This window comes from Aegilops tauschii, chromosome 3 (assembly GCF_002575655.3).
Source record: "Aegilops tauschii subsp. strangulata cultivar AL8/78 chromosome 3, Aet v6.0, whole genome shotgun sequence".
Classification (NCBI taxonomy): domain Eukaryota; kingdom Viridiplantae; phylum Streptophyta; class Magnoliopsida; order Poales; family Poaceae; genus Aegilops; species Aegilops tauschii.
The window spans coordinates 365,504,588-365,520,290 of record NC_053037.3 but is presented as its reverse complement, the minus strand read 5'-3'; the positions used below and the strand labels follow the sequence as shown (position 1 = coordinate 365,520,290).

Here is a 15,703-nt window from a genome sequence, read left to right as displayed (position 1 = left end):
CCTATCAAGCGAATAGCGCCGGTAGCTCGAGCTCGATCGCCCCGAGGCGAGAGCCTACAGCCTACACCGTCCTATGGTACAGCTACCACGACGGGACGTTGTACGCCCCCAATCCAAGACGAAGGACTGCAGAGCGGCACTGTTCCAGCACTGTCGCAACACTGTAGCACGACGTTTTTACCTAACTACCCCTTGTAACCTTGCCTTCCTTGAACTATAAAAGGAAGGGGAGGAATCCACGAAAAGAACGGGCAAAAAACGAAAGAACCCAACATACAACCGAGCCGGACGAGCCAGGACACCCGGTCAGGCTCGCTCGCTCACACGAACACGCAGTACCAAGTACCGAACCGCAACACCACACACATAGAGACTTGGGATCAGGTCCTCTCTCGCGAGCCGCTTGTATCTCCTACTACAAGTTTTTCCCATCCGGGCATAAAGAACACCACCAGAACTGGACGTAGGGAGCCCCGTGGCGCCCGAACCAGTATAAATCCTTGTGTCTCTTGTGCTAGCCGTCCGGATCCGACACGCGATCGTACTAAATTTACTTGCCGATGGTATAGAACCCCGACAGGACGTCCTCTCATACTATGAAGGCAGTAGAAGAACAACACATGAGGTTGTTGGAGAAGGGTAAAGGTGAAACAATAAAAGGTAGATTTGATAGATTCGATCGTGATACCCTCAATCGGCCGTGGTCCTTTATATTTATAAAGTGGAGAGGTCTTGCTCTGACTTGGGTCGAAACCCTAACAAATTCCATATTAAAATACAACTTCTACACGGATTCTACAGACCTAAACCGGTCTGACCGCCTGGACCCACCGGTCTTACCGGTGTATCCGACATGTAGATCTTCTCGTAACCATATCTCTCTCGTCCGAAGTCTGAATCAGATGTTCTATATATGAACCTTGATCTGCTCGACGAAAACTATCCAAAGGTGAAGTCCAAGGACCAACCATTTGTTCAACAAATCTCATTGAAATGGTTGGAGTGACTGTTTGCTCAGTAGGCAAATACTACTACCTCCATGCTACAAATAAGTTAGTTTTGGGCTTATCCTATAAAGTCGACTATTTCAAACTTTGACTATAAATAAATTTTAATGTGTTGCACTGTGAGATGTGAATAGTATGAATAGATTTATCTCGAAACATTGTTTCACAAAAGTATATTTTAACTATGTTTCAAAAATAGTCTACAACAAAACAAAGTAGTCAAAGTTGCATCTCGAAGACCATGTCGATGTTCAAAACGAATCTACTTCTGGGATGGATGAAGTATACTTGCAAATGGTTCTCTCTAATCTTTTTTTAAGAAGGTTCTCTCTAATCTCTCGCCATTATTCTTGCAGGATCTGTACTGGAGCATATTGAAAGACTCGCCATTATTCTTGTAGGATCTGTACTGGAGCATATTGAAAGACGCTGGCACCTCAGCAGACTATAAGTTCACATCTATTGCCCTTACCATGCTTTTGTTCTGGGTAGGCTGATAACTGATAATGTCCTCCTGGCTCGCACTACCTTAGAAACAAAAGGAAAGGTAATATAGGGCTGGCTGCTATAAAATTAGACATGAGTAAAGCATATGACAGAGTAGAATGGCCTTTTCTTGAGAAAATTATGCGAAAATTGGGATTCGCTGCAGCATGGGTTGATTTAATCATGAAATGTGTTTCCACAGTCAGCTATAGAGTGAAGATAAATGGAGAGTATTCAGAACAATTCAGGCCTCAACGGGGTTTGCGTCAAGGTGATCCCCTATCACCATACCTATTTATTTTATGTGCCGAGGGTCTGTCAGCTCTTCTCAAGCAAGCTGAAGAAAGAAGGGAGATACAAGGCATCCGAGTATGCCCTGGGGCTATTTGTGTGAGCCACCTTTTCTTTGCCGATGATACATTGGTCTTGCTAAAAGCTACAAAATCAGGAGCCCAAAGCTTACAAAGGATTCTACAGCTTTATGAGGAAGTCTCGGGTCAGATGATAAATAAGGATAAGACGACAGTTATGTTCAGCCCCAATACAACTGAGGAGATTAAGAAGCAAGTACTGACAGAACTAAATATTACGAAGCTCGCTAGTAATGAAAAATATTTGGGCCTGCCAGTTTATGTTGGGAAATCGAAGAAACGTATGTTTGAATACATTAAACAAAAAGTGTGGACACGAATTCAAGGCTGGCAAGAGAAGCTGCTTTCCAAGGCTGGTAAAGAAATCATGATAAAAGCAGTTGCTCAAGCCATTCCTACATATGCTATGTCCTGCTTCGAACTGACAAAAGAGCTATGTGAGGAGATTTCTTCCATCATCGGGAGGTATTGGTGGAGTCAGCAAGATAAGATGAATAAAATCCATTGGGTCTCTTGGGAGAAATTGACCAGATCGAAAAGCAAGGGTGGCATGGGATTTCGGGATCTGTACACATTTAACATTGCTATGTTGGCTAGGCAGGCTTGGAGAATCCTTGTGTTTCCAGATACCTTATGTGCACAAGTACTGAAGGCCAAGTACTTTTCAGATAAATCTATCCTTAAGGCAACTGCTAAAAAAGGCATTTCATATACATGGAGGAGCATTCTTAAAGGGGTGCAGTTGCTGAAGGAAGGTCTAATCTGGAGGATTGGAAATGGTGATACAGTGGATATTTGGAAAGATCCGTGGATACCAAGGAATTTCACAAGAAGGGTCATTACACCTCGAAGGGGATCCATCCTTGAGAAGGTTGCTGATCTCATTAATCCTATCACTGGATCGTGGGATGAGCAGCTAATTACAGAAACATTTTGGGAGGAAGACGCTAAATTTATTTTATCGATTCCACTATTCGAAGATACGGAGGATTTTCCAGCCTGTCATCCTGATCCCAAGGGGCTTTTTTCGGTGAAAATCGGCCTATTCTTTAGGCATCAAAATCAGGGATCAAGTAAATGGGGCCGATGCATCACCCTCTTCTGATGCTGCCAGTAGCTTCAACTGGAAGAAAATTTGGAACTTGAATGTTGCAACAAATAAGGTGAAAGTGTTTGTATGGCAGCTGGCCCACAATTCCTTGCAAGTTAAAATGAATATTGCTAAAAGAGGGGTTAATCTCGATACTCTTTGCCCTGTTTGTCACAGACTTGACGAAGACATCGGCCACCTATTATTCAAGTGCAAGGATATGCAGTTATGTTGGCTGCTCCTGAATATGGAGGAGGTGAGAGCATGCCTGGTATCACAAGCATCTGTTAAAGACATGCTACAGAAATTGTGGAGCCTCCAAGGTGATGTGCAGCAGAAAGAAAGTAATCTTACTAATGTGGTGCTGGTGGTCTATGAGAAATAAGATGAATGCAGGGGAGAGAAAAAAGAGTGCCCAGGAAGTGGTTAATGATGTCATGTTCCACATGCAGGCCTGGAACTCTGCTGTCCAAGGTAACACTTGTAAAGTTCAGAAGGACAGCAAACCAAAATGGAGAGCTCCTCCGGAGGATTTTTATACTAAAATAAATTGTTATGGGGCATTCTTCTCTGATCTTAATAGAGGTGGTTGGGGCTTTGTTATACGTGATTCTGATGGGCAAGCTGTGGCCGCAGGTGCAGGTCTGGAAGAGCATTTGATAAATGCACAACACTCTGAAACTGTGGCTTGTTTGAAGGGCATTGAGTATGCTGCAGCTATGGGCATTCAACGTATCATTTTGGAGACTGATGCATTGTTAGTGGCTAATGCAAGCACTATGTTTAGAGAAATCAGAGTGAGAATGCTATCTGATTTTGTTGAGTGTTGTGTTTCTCACTGCCCTCGGGCTTGTAATTCAGTTGCTCATACAGTAGCTGCGTAAATGGACCTGTGTATTGGCAGGACCAACTTCCTGAATCTGTAGCTTTGATGGTGTCCAGCGAATTGTCTGGATAGATGTTCTAATGGAAGTTATTTTCCATTTCAAAAGAAAAACTTCTTTGCTGGTGCTGGTGCTGGTGCTGCTGCCGGATGTACTACTCTGGTCATCATCTATCCGCTCGACATTGCCCACACTCGTCTTGCAGCCGATATTGGCCGGAAAGACACCCGGCAGTTCAGAGGCATTCGCCACTTCATCCAAACTATCTATAGGAAAAATGGCATCCTGGGCATCTACAGGGGATTACCAGCATCGCTCCAAGGGCATATATTTTGGAGGCTTTGACACTGCCAAAGACATTCTGGTTCCTCTAGAGTCCCCCTTGTGGCAGCGCTGGGTTGCAGTGGATGATGATGCAATCGGGGATGGAGGTGCTCATGTACAGCAGCACCCTCGATTGCTCAAGGAAGAAACTTGTGTAGGAGCACGGGTGCGGCTGCCATACTCGGGGATGCAAAGGACTGTTGGTACCGCTACGAAGAAGATGACGGTGACTCCTCGCAAGATGAAGAGAAAGTTGCTGCGGCGGCCGATGGCTATGGAGTTGACACAAACTGGTACGTTGACAGTGGTGCTACCAACCACATCACCAACGAACTCGAGAAGGTCACCATGAAGGAGAAATATCGTGGCAAAGATCAGATTCATACGGCCAGTGGTGAAGGTATGGGCATACGTCACATTGGCCACTCAATTTTTAATACCCCTAGTCGTAAAATTCATCTCAAAAGAATCTCGCATGTTCCTAGTGCTCATAAGAATCTTCTCTCCGTTCATAGAATTGCTATTGACAATCATGTTTTTCTCGAGTTTCATCCTTTCTTCTTTTTGATCAAGGATCAGGCCACGAAGAAAGTTCTCTATCGAGGTAGATGTGTTCGAGGGCTCTACCCGTTGATTCCGGACTTTAGAAGATTCAATAAACAAGCTTGTGGTGCTATCAAGCTGTCGTCCACACGATGGCATGATCGTTTAGGACATGCCTCTTTTTCTTTGGTTGAAAAATTACTTAGGAAAAATAAGCTCCCGTTTGTTGGTGAGCGCAATATTGAAACTATTTGTGATTCATGTCAGTGTGCTAAAAGTCATCAATTACCGTATCCCATCTCTACTAGTGTCTCCACCAAACCTTTGCAATTGATCTTTTCTGATGTGTGGGGGCCTGCCCCCTCCTCTGTTGGTAGACACACGTACTATGTAAGTTTTATCGATGACTATAGCAAATTTTCATGGATCTATCTTCTCAAAAAAAGATCCGATGTGTTTCAAGTTTTTCACAACTTTCAAGCACTCGTTGAAAGAAAGTTCGACAGTAAGATCATTGCTGTCCAATCGGATTCGGGAGGGGAATACGAGAAACTCAATTCCTTCTTCCAAAACATAGGCATATCTCACCATGTATCATGCCCACACGCTCACCACCAAAACGGGTCAGCCGAACGCAAGCATAGGCACATTGTCGAGGTTGGTTTGGCCCTCCTCGCAGGAGCCTCCATGCCTCTCAAGTTTTGGGATGAGGCCTTTCTCACAGCCGTCCACATCATCAACATGCTACCTAGCCGTGTCATCAACAATGAAACACCTATGGAACGTCTCCTAAATACAAAACCCGACTACACCTCTCTCCGTGTCTTTGGCTGTGCGTGTTGGCCAAATCTTCGGCCTTACAATAACCGCAAGCTCATGTTTCGGTCAAAACGGTGTGCTTTTCTTGGATATAGCGCCCAACACAGAGGTGTCAAGTGCCTTGACATCTCTACTGGTAGGGTATACATCTCACGTGATGTTGTTTTTCATGGGACAAAATTCCCCTTTGCGGATCTTCATCCTAACGCCGGTGCACTACTCTGCAAGGAAATCTTGCTTCTACCCTCTCATCTTTCCGGCTATGATCAAGGGGGCATTACAAATTGTGATGATCATATGTTGACTAACCCTACTAATAGCCTCCATGAGTCTTGTGATGATGCAGGAAACAGTGCAAAAATCGCAGCAGAAAACAATGAAGAAAATGGAGCAGCAGGCCCTTATTTTATGTGTCCTGGCTCGGGGGACATATCTGCCTCGGGATCGCCCCAGGTGTTGCAGCCATGCAGCAGATCTTCCTCGGGATCCGCGTCTGGCAGCGATCCTGCCGGGCTAACCACGATAGGTGCAGACGGGCGCGCGGCCGAGTCCGCATCAGCCACGCGGCAGAGGCTGGCGGGCTGCAGCGCTTCCCCTCGCGCGCACGACTCCGCGCTCGACAAGCGGCAGGCCGGCACTGGCTCGGGCCGTGTCCAGCGGGAGGCCCAACTACGTGTGTACACGCGGCGCGCCGCTGCTCGTCAGTCGGGCGCGGGGACAGATTCGATCAGCTCAGGGGCCATGCAATCATTGGGCCATGATGATTCGTCCAGGCCCAGATCTTCTGCGGCGAAATCGTTCCCCGCACCACGATCCACCACCACAGAAGATCCAACCCCGACATCGCCTGGTGACGCTGCTGGCTCTGGAGGCCCGCGCGGATCCTCCTCGGGATCAGGCGAGGATCAGCTTGATCCAGACCCGGGATCTTCTGCGCCGGATCTCTCTACAGAAGCTCCTGCTGCCACTCCTCCACGTCGAACACGAGTGCAACAAGGGGCAATTAAACCTATTGATTATAAACATGTTACAAAATATGGGCTGGTATGTTCTACAGGTGAACCAGGAGAACCCAATACCCTTGAAGAAGCTTTGGGTGATGCAAATTGGAGAAAAGCAATGCATGATGAAATCATAGCACTTAAGAAAAATAGAACATGGCATCTGGTTCCTCCACAACGAGGTAAAAATCTTATTGACTGCAAATGGGTCTTTAGGATAAAAAGGAAAGCTGATGGAACCATTGACCGTTACAAAGCTAGACTCGTTGCAAAGGGTTTTAAACAACGGTATGGTATTGACTATGAGGACACGTTTAGTCCAGTTGTAAAAGCTGCTACTATTCGTCTTGTTTTGTCCATTGCTGTGTCCAGGGGATGGAGTCTACGTCAGCTAGATGTTCAGAACGCGTTCCTCCATGGTGTTCTGGAAGAAGAGGTTTACATGAAACAACCACCTGGGTTTGAAAACACACGTGCACCACTTCATGTGTGTAAGCTTGACAAGGCATTGTATGGACTAAAGCAGGCTCCAAGAGCATGGTATTCTCGCCTCAGTAAGAAGATGCAAGCACTTGGTTTTGTTCCTTCAAAGTCTGACACTTCATTGTTTATTTATAACAAATCAAGTATATCCATATTTGTTCTCATATACGTTGATGATATAATTGTGACAAGTTCATCTGATGAAGCAATAACTGCACTGTTGAAGGTTTTGAGTGCAGAGTTTGCTCTCAAGGATCTAGGAGATCTACATTATTTTCTTGACATTGAGGTAAAGCAACACAAGGATGGCCTTCACCTCTCTCAAGAAAAATATGCAACAGACTTGGTAAAAAAGGCCGGTTTGCAAAGTTGTAAGCCTGCACCCACTCCCCTATCTAGCACAGAAAAATTATCCCTTGCTGAAGGAGAGCCTCTGAGTTCAGAAAATGGTACAAAATACAGAAGCCTGGTAGGTGCACTTCAGTACTTAACACTGACTAGACCAGACATCTCCTTTGCTGTTAACAAAGTATGTCAGTTTCTCCATGCACCTACCACTGTTCATATGACTGCTGCAAAACGTATAGTAAGATATGTGAAAAATACGTTGAATGTTGGCCTAAATTTCAACAAATCATCCTCTACACTTATCAGTGCCTTCTCTGACTCTGATTGGGCTGGATGTCTAGATGACAGACGTTCAACCGGTGGCTTTGCAGTTTTCTTTGGACCTAATTTGATATCTTGGAGTGCAAGGAAGCAAGCCACAGTTTCAAGATCCAGTACAGAGGCAGAATACAAGGCATTGGCAAATGCAACAGCAGAAATCATATGGGTGCAGTCAATTCTAAAGGAACTAGGTATGAAAAGCACTAGAGCTCCATGTTTATGGTGTGATAATCTAGGTGCTACCTACTTGTCAGCAAATCCAGTTTTTCATGCCAGAACTAAACACATTGAGATAGATTTTCACTTCGTTCGAGAAAGAGTTGCAAACAAACTTTTGGATATTCGGTTTATTCACTCTCAAGACCAAGTTGCTGATGGCTTTACCAAAGCTCTACCCACAAGAAGTTTTGAGGACTTCAAGCATAATCTCAACTTGATGAAGTTGTGATTAAGAGAGGGTGTTAAACGTGATATATTCTGCACGTATATACCTTGCGTACGAGGAGAGGAGACCCTTGCTAACCGCATGAGGAGTAGTTAGACGTGCATCATATTACGGCCAGTCGTACGCCTTCCCTACCCTAGCCGCCGCCACGCCTGGCGACTAGGGAGGCGATTTTCTTCCTCCGATCTTAGTCGGCCAGGGCGTTTGCCCCCTCTCCCTCCGGCTGCTCCGGCGGCAGGAGGAAGGGGGGACCCGTTCCTCCGCTCTATAGTTAGGTTTTGGATTTGTAGGTCGTGGTGCGCCGTTGGGGTGGTGGGAGCGGCGCCCGGACGAATAAATCTGCCTCAGCTTCACTCCCACACCGGCGGTGTCCTTCATGGCGGCGTCTCGGAGTTGATGGCATCGTGTGTTTGCCGATCCTTCAGATCGGCTGTGTTAGGGTTCATGGATGGTGTCGGCGAGGTGGCGGCGGGGACTCCATCAGGTGTGTCTCTCCTTCTGCTCTGTCCCCGTTGCTGTGGCGTTGTCTCCGACGTCATGGTGGAGCAGGGAGGTTTTATCGTCCAGGAGTACGCGCAGACGGTTGTCTGCGCAAGTGACAGCTGGAAGATGGTGCATCCCGTGCTAGGTTTTTGGTTGGTGGCTGACAGTTTTGGTTTCCTCCTTCGACGTCGTTGTCGTGCGGGGGTGTCAGATCTAGAGTTCGATGGCGTGTCCGGGGACATGTTGCCCCGGTCTGATTCTTTCAACGGCAATGGTTTTGCTTCTGGCAAACTACTTTCAAGGTCCGTAAAGCTGCTGATCAGCGATGGGGCCGCGTCGAGCTCGGGTGAAGAGGTGATCTGTTTTCTTTCCCTTTGGTGGCCGCTTCGGTGGTGTCGGAGGAGAGGAACAGGCACTGGTATTTTGTATAGGATTATCCTATCCTTTCAGTCTTGTAATGTTGGTGCTTACGTGCCTTGTAACCGGATCTTTATTATAAATGAGACACGTATTACCATGCAAAAAAAGGAGTAGTTAGACAAGATACTCATGTAATCTTTATCTTCTTTTATCTCTTGTATTTCTTCTCCTCCAAGATGTATCTCCACAACAACTTGTACGCATATCCGGGCTTGCAACCCATCTATATAACATGGAACACGTCGGCCAGGAAAGGCAAGATGTTTACCGCAAGTCGCACAGTTCAAACAAAGGAGTAACCAACAAGCAAAGATTTCTAAATTCTAAAGTAGTGGCCGAGTGAATTATTGGGGAACAGAAAGGCACCAAGGAGAACAGCATACTAGTATGTTGAGTATTGCAGCTACTCTGAGAGGCAGAGGTCTTGGGTGGCATCGCAAATGTGGAACCCGAGATGTCCGTACTGCATGTTCTATTTCCACCTTAGGGGAAGTTGCTATGACCTCTGTAGAGTACGAATGGTCCTTGGACCCCAACGAAGCATTGCTCTGGTGAGGAAACCCATTAAACAAAAACATGAGTTAAGTTGTGCCTGTTAATGATGATGGAACAGAAATCCAGTAGACCAAAAATCATATACCTTTGCCCTTCTCATAAAATCTCTTTGAACAGTCAGTGCATCAGATTTGCGATCAGTTTCTAATGATGAAAAATCAGACTCTTCAGTGGAAAAGGAAGAGTCCTCCCTGCAAAAATAGTATATTACTATTTTTTTAGTGAATTAATTCAGAGAACATACATTTAACAACTTATTTAAAGGGTTTCAACCTTCTGTGCTGAACATTCCAGCCGCCTTCACCGTCCAAGGACAAAACAATATCATGAAATGCAACTAAAGCTGGGCGATGAGATATTGTTATGCAAGATGTACCCATAGCTCGAACCTTCTTGCAAAAACGTTCTTCCATATCAGTCGTTACAGCACTAGTGCACTCATCAAGTATGGCAAACTTTGGCTTATGGTAGAATAACCTGGCCATTCCCAGTCTTTGTTGCTCACCAAGGGACAGCTCATCACCCCAGTTAACTTCCTTATCAAGAGGATAGCGTTCTAGCAAGTATTCCAGGTCAACCTGTGAAACGGGCATGGTTAGAAATCCAGCAGGTTCATGTGCTAAGTTGCACCTCAAGCCTAAAGAAGCCACAATACCAATGCAAATATCCAACTTAGAGAGCATTACATTCTTTAGAAGGTCCACCATGCCATCATAGGTAAGAGATTCAATCTCCTGATCTTCTGTAAGAGGGTAGATTAGTTGTTCACGTAGTGTCCCAACAGCTGTGTAAGGTCTTTGGGGGACATAAAAGATCTCCTTATTCAGATCTGAACCAACACCAGGTTTAACAATGTGGCCAGATACCAGTGGCCACAGACCCCCAAGGACCCGGAAAAGGGAGCTTTTTCCGCTACCATTGGGACCTGGAAGAAGATAAATCCGTAAAATTGTAAATATAGTGAGACATAGGCTTATGAAAACAGATGTTTTGTGCAAAGATGTATATGAGTTTGAGATCATGATGAGACATACAAAAAGGAATCTAAAATCATCCAAGAATACATGTGGAACATTTCAACGCTATCCTTCAAGCAGGTGTTATGCCAGGTGGGCCGGCCACAGGCCTAGCCCAACGAGCACTGTAGCACTGCAAATAGGATTAGTTAGTTTGTTAGGATAGAGATAAGTTAGATGGATTTGGTTAGGATATTTGTTAAGGGTTAAGTCAGTCATCTGTATAAAAGAGATCCCATTGTCAGAGCCTAAAAGTAGTCAGAGCCTCCAAGGGAGGGTGAAGTATTCTTCGGGCTATCCCAAGTTCTACCATATCAGCGGGTGTCAAGACTGTACAGACTTCCTTATCATGCAATCAAATAGCTGCTGATTTACAAATGGTCTACAACATATAAAATAGAAATGCACATCAAGCAAAGGAAATATCTGTGGGGGGCTACACTTCAAATCAATTTAATTTTCATCACAGAGAGCAGTGTGCCAGTCAAGTCATAAGTTTAAATTCACAATAGCAAATGTTTGGTAGAAGAATATACCAGTGTTCAAAAGATTTGAACCAGTTTCTACCCGGAGTGTCAAATCGTTGACCAAGATATTACCTGCAGGTGTCACTACCTGCAATCACTTCAAATCAGAAACTTGACAATAAAGCACATCAAGAATGAATATGATACTCCAGCCAGCATGTTTTCATTACCTTAACATCAGAAAATTCTATATGGTTTGCTTCACTGATATAATTTCCAGAAGGAGAATTGTGATTCAATGATTTATCACGAATACCAGACAGCTCACGTGAAACATCCAATAACTCACGAATTCGGTCTGCATAGCCACTGTGAAATTACATTGAAAGTCCATATGCATCACAATCACATTCTGATGGTGCAAAGTTCAGAACTCAAAAGCAGCATATGAGCAGAAAACGCGTCTGGAACACAAAAGGGGCAAGGAAGGACCCCATCAAAGTTTTCCAAACAGAAATCAAAGTCACTGTGTTTTGCAAGTAAGTTGACATTGTCCAGCTGTATTCTGCATAAAGTATGGTCTACCAAAATAATCATAAAGTTACTGTGTGTGTGTGTGTGTGTGTGTGTGTGTGTGTGCGCGTGTGTTTTGTGGACACCAGTTCAAAACTTTAACAGATCTGCCAATTTTCATGATCTCATACACTAGAATATAGGAAGGTCACCTAACACAAAATGCAACAGGTCAAATCAAATAGAGAATCACATCATAAGCTCCACAAATTGAAAGTACTTCTGAAATTAAATAATATCTAAATCACAAGTTAACAGCAGGATGTAACAATTTCCAGTTATGCTCCGTCCAAGCACTACACAAAATGACATAATGTCTTTGGCTTGGAAAAATGTTAAACCACTAAACAACAAAAAGCAAAAGTGAGATTCTTCCCTCTTCACAAAATGTGGATCATAGCACTAAAACAGTTTCATGAAAAAAGAAGTTATTTTCAGTGTGAAAGTCAGAAATGGAACAGGAAGTATCACTATTGTCAAATTACAACGGCATAAAAAAAGTAGATTTAATTAGATAGATGCACCATTGTTCAGTAACTTTTGGAGCAAAGGGTCACCTTCCATGATTCGGACCTATGGTGTAATGACGTAATGTTAACAATTTGTAAAATAGATGGAAAACTGTACCTCAAGATATTTAAATGTCTTGAACTGATAGAAAGAATCCCAAGGGACTGAAACAACGATATGATTACACTTGTGTGATATCGAAGATTGCTTAACATTTCAGCCCTTCCAAGGGTTGATGAATCAGGTCTAAGGTTGCCAGAGAAGAATGGTTCAATGATAAGGACAACTGCCACAGTGGCACCAAAATACTTCAGAAAGAAATCTTGAATCATGCCGAACCACCAGTTTTCATGACGCACAAGATTCAGATGCCCAACAAGAGCCTCAAACCTCTGCATAATATGAGATGCTTCTCTGTTCTCACCACCATAAAATGCCACACTCTCCGCATGTGTCTTAATCGTGAATGTAGTTGACGATAGTCTCCTTCCAGTTGTTGTTCCGTGGATTTCAGTTTTACAAAAGCAGGAGAAAATTTCCTTATCACCCCACCAGCAACTAGTACATATGCCTGAAAGCATTTAAATATAATAAAACTACCAAGTGATCAGTGAGGAAGAAACTGGCTGTCAATACAAAATACTAATAGCTTTCATAGAGGTTATTATAGGCTATCACATCTTATATAAGTAAATAAAGCATCGCTACCAAGATTTTCTATCAAGAATTTACCATAATCCAGACCATGTATTTTGGACTAGCATACGAACAGAGACGCCAGGTGTATATTAGCCCTTCTGCAACCGCAGCCAGATCATCCTGTACAAGCTCACTTAGTTCAGAAGAGAACTTTGGGATATCACTAGCAATCCTTTGCTCTGGATTTGATACTCGATGATCCACATATGACATTTTGTAATAAACCATATTCTGGAGATAGAGCAAACAAGAGTGTGAAATGTCTTGTCAAAATTGTATTTTAAAAGGAGAAGTGTTAAATAAATTAATGAAAAACATAGCTGCTAGCATGTGTACTAAAAGTGCACGCATGACTAAAAGCAACTGCATTCTCCTAATAAGGCATGAAGGAAAACGGGGAAAAATAGCTTCTAAAACCAAAATCAATTATAATCTTCACAACCTAACTGAAAAAAGTAATTAATGCTAGCATAAATTAAAAACTGGCAGGCAAATTCAACTAGCATAAAGAAAATGGGAGCACTAGAAAGGGTAAGATTAAAAAATTACTGGTAACAGCACTAGAAAAAAATGGTAAGCATATTTTTCATGCACCAACCGAATACTATAATTGACTATCATAGAAACGATATTCATCTTTAGATTGTAGGAGAATAGCACGTGATGAAACATAGTTCCCATTTTATGGAATTTCTTTTTTTTCTATGACATGACAGCTATGCGTTCTTTGCTGCACTGATCACTAGTTTTATAAATGGTCCCATAATCTATGACATAATACTGACAAGAACAAATTAGTATGTTGATAGATTAAGAACTTAGAAAATACTCTTTATTGGCATTCAAATTCTATAATACTCTTCATGGTATTCTGAGGAAATAATGCAATGATGCAGGTGAGAAATGTGTGCACTTGGAAGTAACACAAAATGGAACCAATGAAGAAACAAATTGAAGTAAAAGTACCTCAAAGTAATCAGCATCAACGATATCAGTTAAAATTTTCTTGAAACGCAAACTCAAAGACCCTGTCAAGTATTTTGATGTCTGATATAATGTGGATTGGAGGAAACATAATATAAGGTTTTCTATGATCAAGCGTGTAAATGTTGGGACACGCCGAAGAAATGCTGCTTTAAACAAAAAGCCTTGAACTTTTGCCAATCTATGCCCCACAGCAGTACGCAACACCTGGAAAAAAGAATGTGGTGCTGTAGATCATTAGTAAAGCTTCCAATACTGTCCAAAACTCCCAAAGGTAGACATTTGAAAAAACAGAAACTTCTAGCAATAGTTAAAAAAAGTTTCTAGCGACGATAGTACATATTATTAAATAGTCAGGATAAAATGTTTTTAGACATTCAAAATTTTACCATCAAAACATATGGAAAATGCATTAAACATAGATTGTTTCTTTTCTATTTCTTAGGAAAAAAATATTTTTGCTAACTTTCTTCATTGACATGGGATTGTTAGGTTGCTTTCCTTGTTAAGAAACTAGGATGAGTAATACAGATTTATTCACAAATGATTCCTTTATATGCTAGCAGCAGTAGGCCAGTTGCGACATTGGAATCACTTGTGAGTTGTGACAGGCCACAAGTTCCAAAAGTAGAATGCAATCATAGAAAATGGTGGAACTTACCGCTGTTAATACCAAGCCTAGAAGGAAGCGTGTGCCATTGGGACCAATCTTCTTCAGCAGGATAGCAGTTAGGAAATGCAAAGATTTAAGCCCACTCTTTTTACGCTTTGTTGCAGCCAATCTACCATTTTGACTCAACCCATCCCCTTTGGTGGCCAATTCACTGGCTTCGCTGCCATAATTTGCCTCTGAACGCCTCCTCTGCTGGCTCTGGCTTGACCGGGCATAGGCCAAAGCTCCACCAGCAATCAGCGCGCCAGAAACAACATCGAGAGTCCTCCTGGTTCCACACGAGAGACAGTGAGGAGGCAAACACTGCATTCCACGACGCAATTGGAAAGAATAGCAAGAAAAAAATAAGGGAGCAAACTCTGTGAGCAATCGGAGCAAACCTCCTGGAAGCCAGAAGCACCTGTCCGCGGTCCGTCAACTGCAGCAGCTGCAGAGACGGCATGTCGCCGCCGTGAGATGGCCACCCCGAGATCTCACGTACGGCAACAGCGCGGAATCAGGGCGTCCTCCCCTCGACACGGAGCATCGCTGCAACCGAATTAGACACAAGAAAAGTACAGAACTTTTAAGTCCAGGTCAAGTGAATGAGGCGCCGTCAGTACGGGAGAGGAGAGTAGGGGAGAGGAGATAAAAGAATGGACGAATTCGGGGGCGGAATCGGGCGAGCGGCGGGGCCTGTGGTGGGAAGGGAGAGCAGGCGGCGAAGTTAAGGCTTTACGCAATTGGAAAGAATAGCAAGAAAAATGGACTATCTCAACATGAATATATGTCAATACAATCAAGAGCATAGCCACACGGTACCAATCACTAGCAAGCATGCCCACAATCTAAAATGTAGCAAAATCTAGTGTTCACTATATATAGGAGAAGCTCATCCTAACCAATGCATGAAAATGAACATGTATACAATGCAACATGATATATCACAAAAAGCATGCTATGTACATCAAGATGCAAAGATGGCTACCCCTACCATGATACAAAGTGAATATACATATGCTACAAGTGAAGCTCCAAGACCCAGCTCAAAAAGGCAAACACACACCAAGCTCTCCTCGCAAGAAGGCAAAGATTGCTTGGTCAAGTGGTTTTGTGAAGATATCGGCTAGCTGGTCTTGGGTAGAAACGTGGGCAAGCTCTATGTCTCCCTTCTCAACATGATCTCTCAGGAAATGGTACCTCACCTCTATGTGTTTAGTTT

At 43.5% G+C, this 15,703-nt stretch overlaps 1 pseudogene; it reads right to left on the bottom strand.

Moving 5' to 3' along the window:
- Positions 1 to 1,168: 1,168 nt before the first annotated feature.
- LOC109760566 (ABC transporter D family member 1-like) lies at positions 1,169 to 15,241 on the bottom strand (annotated as a pseudogene).
- Between the last annotated feature and the right edge of the window lie 462 nt (positions 15,242 to 15,703).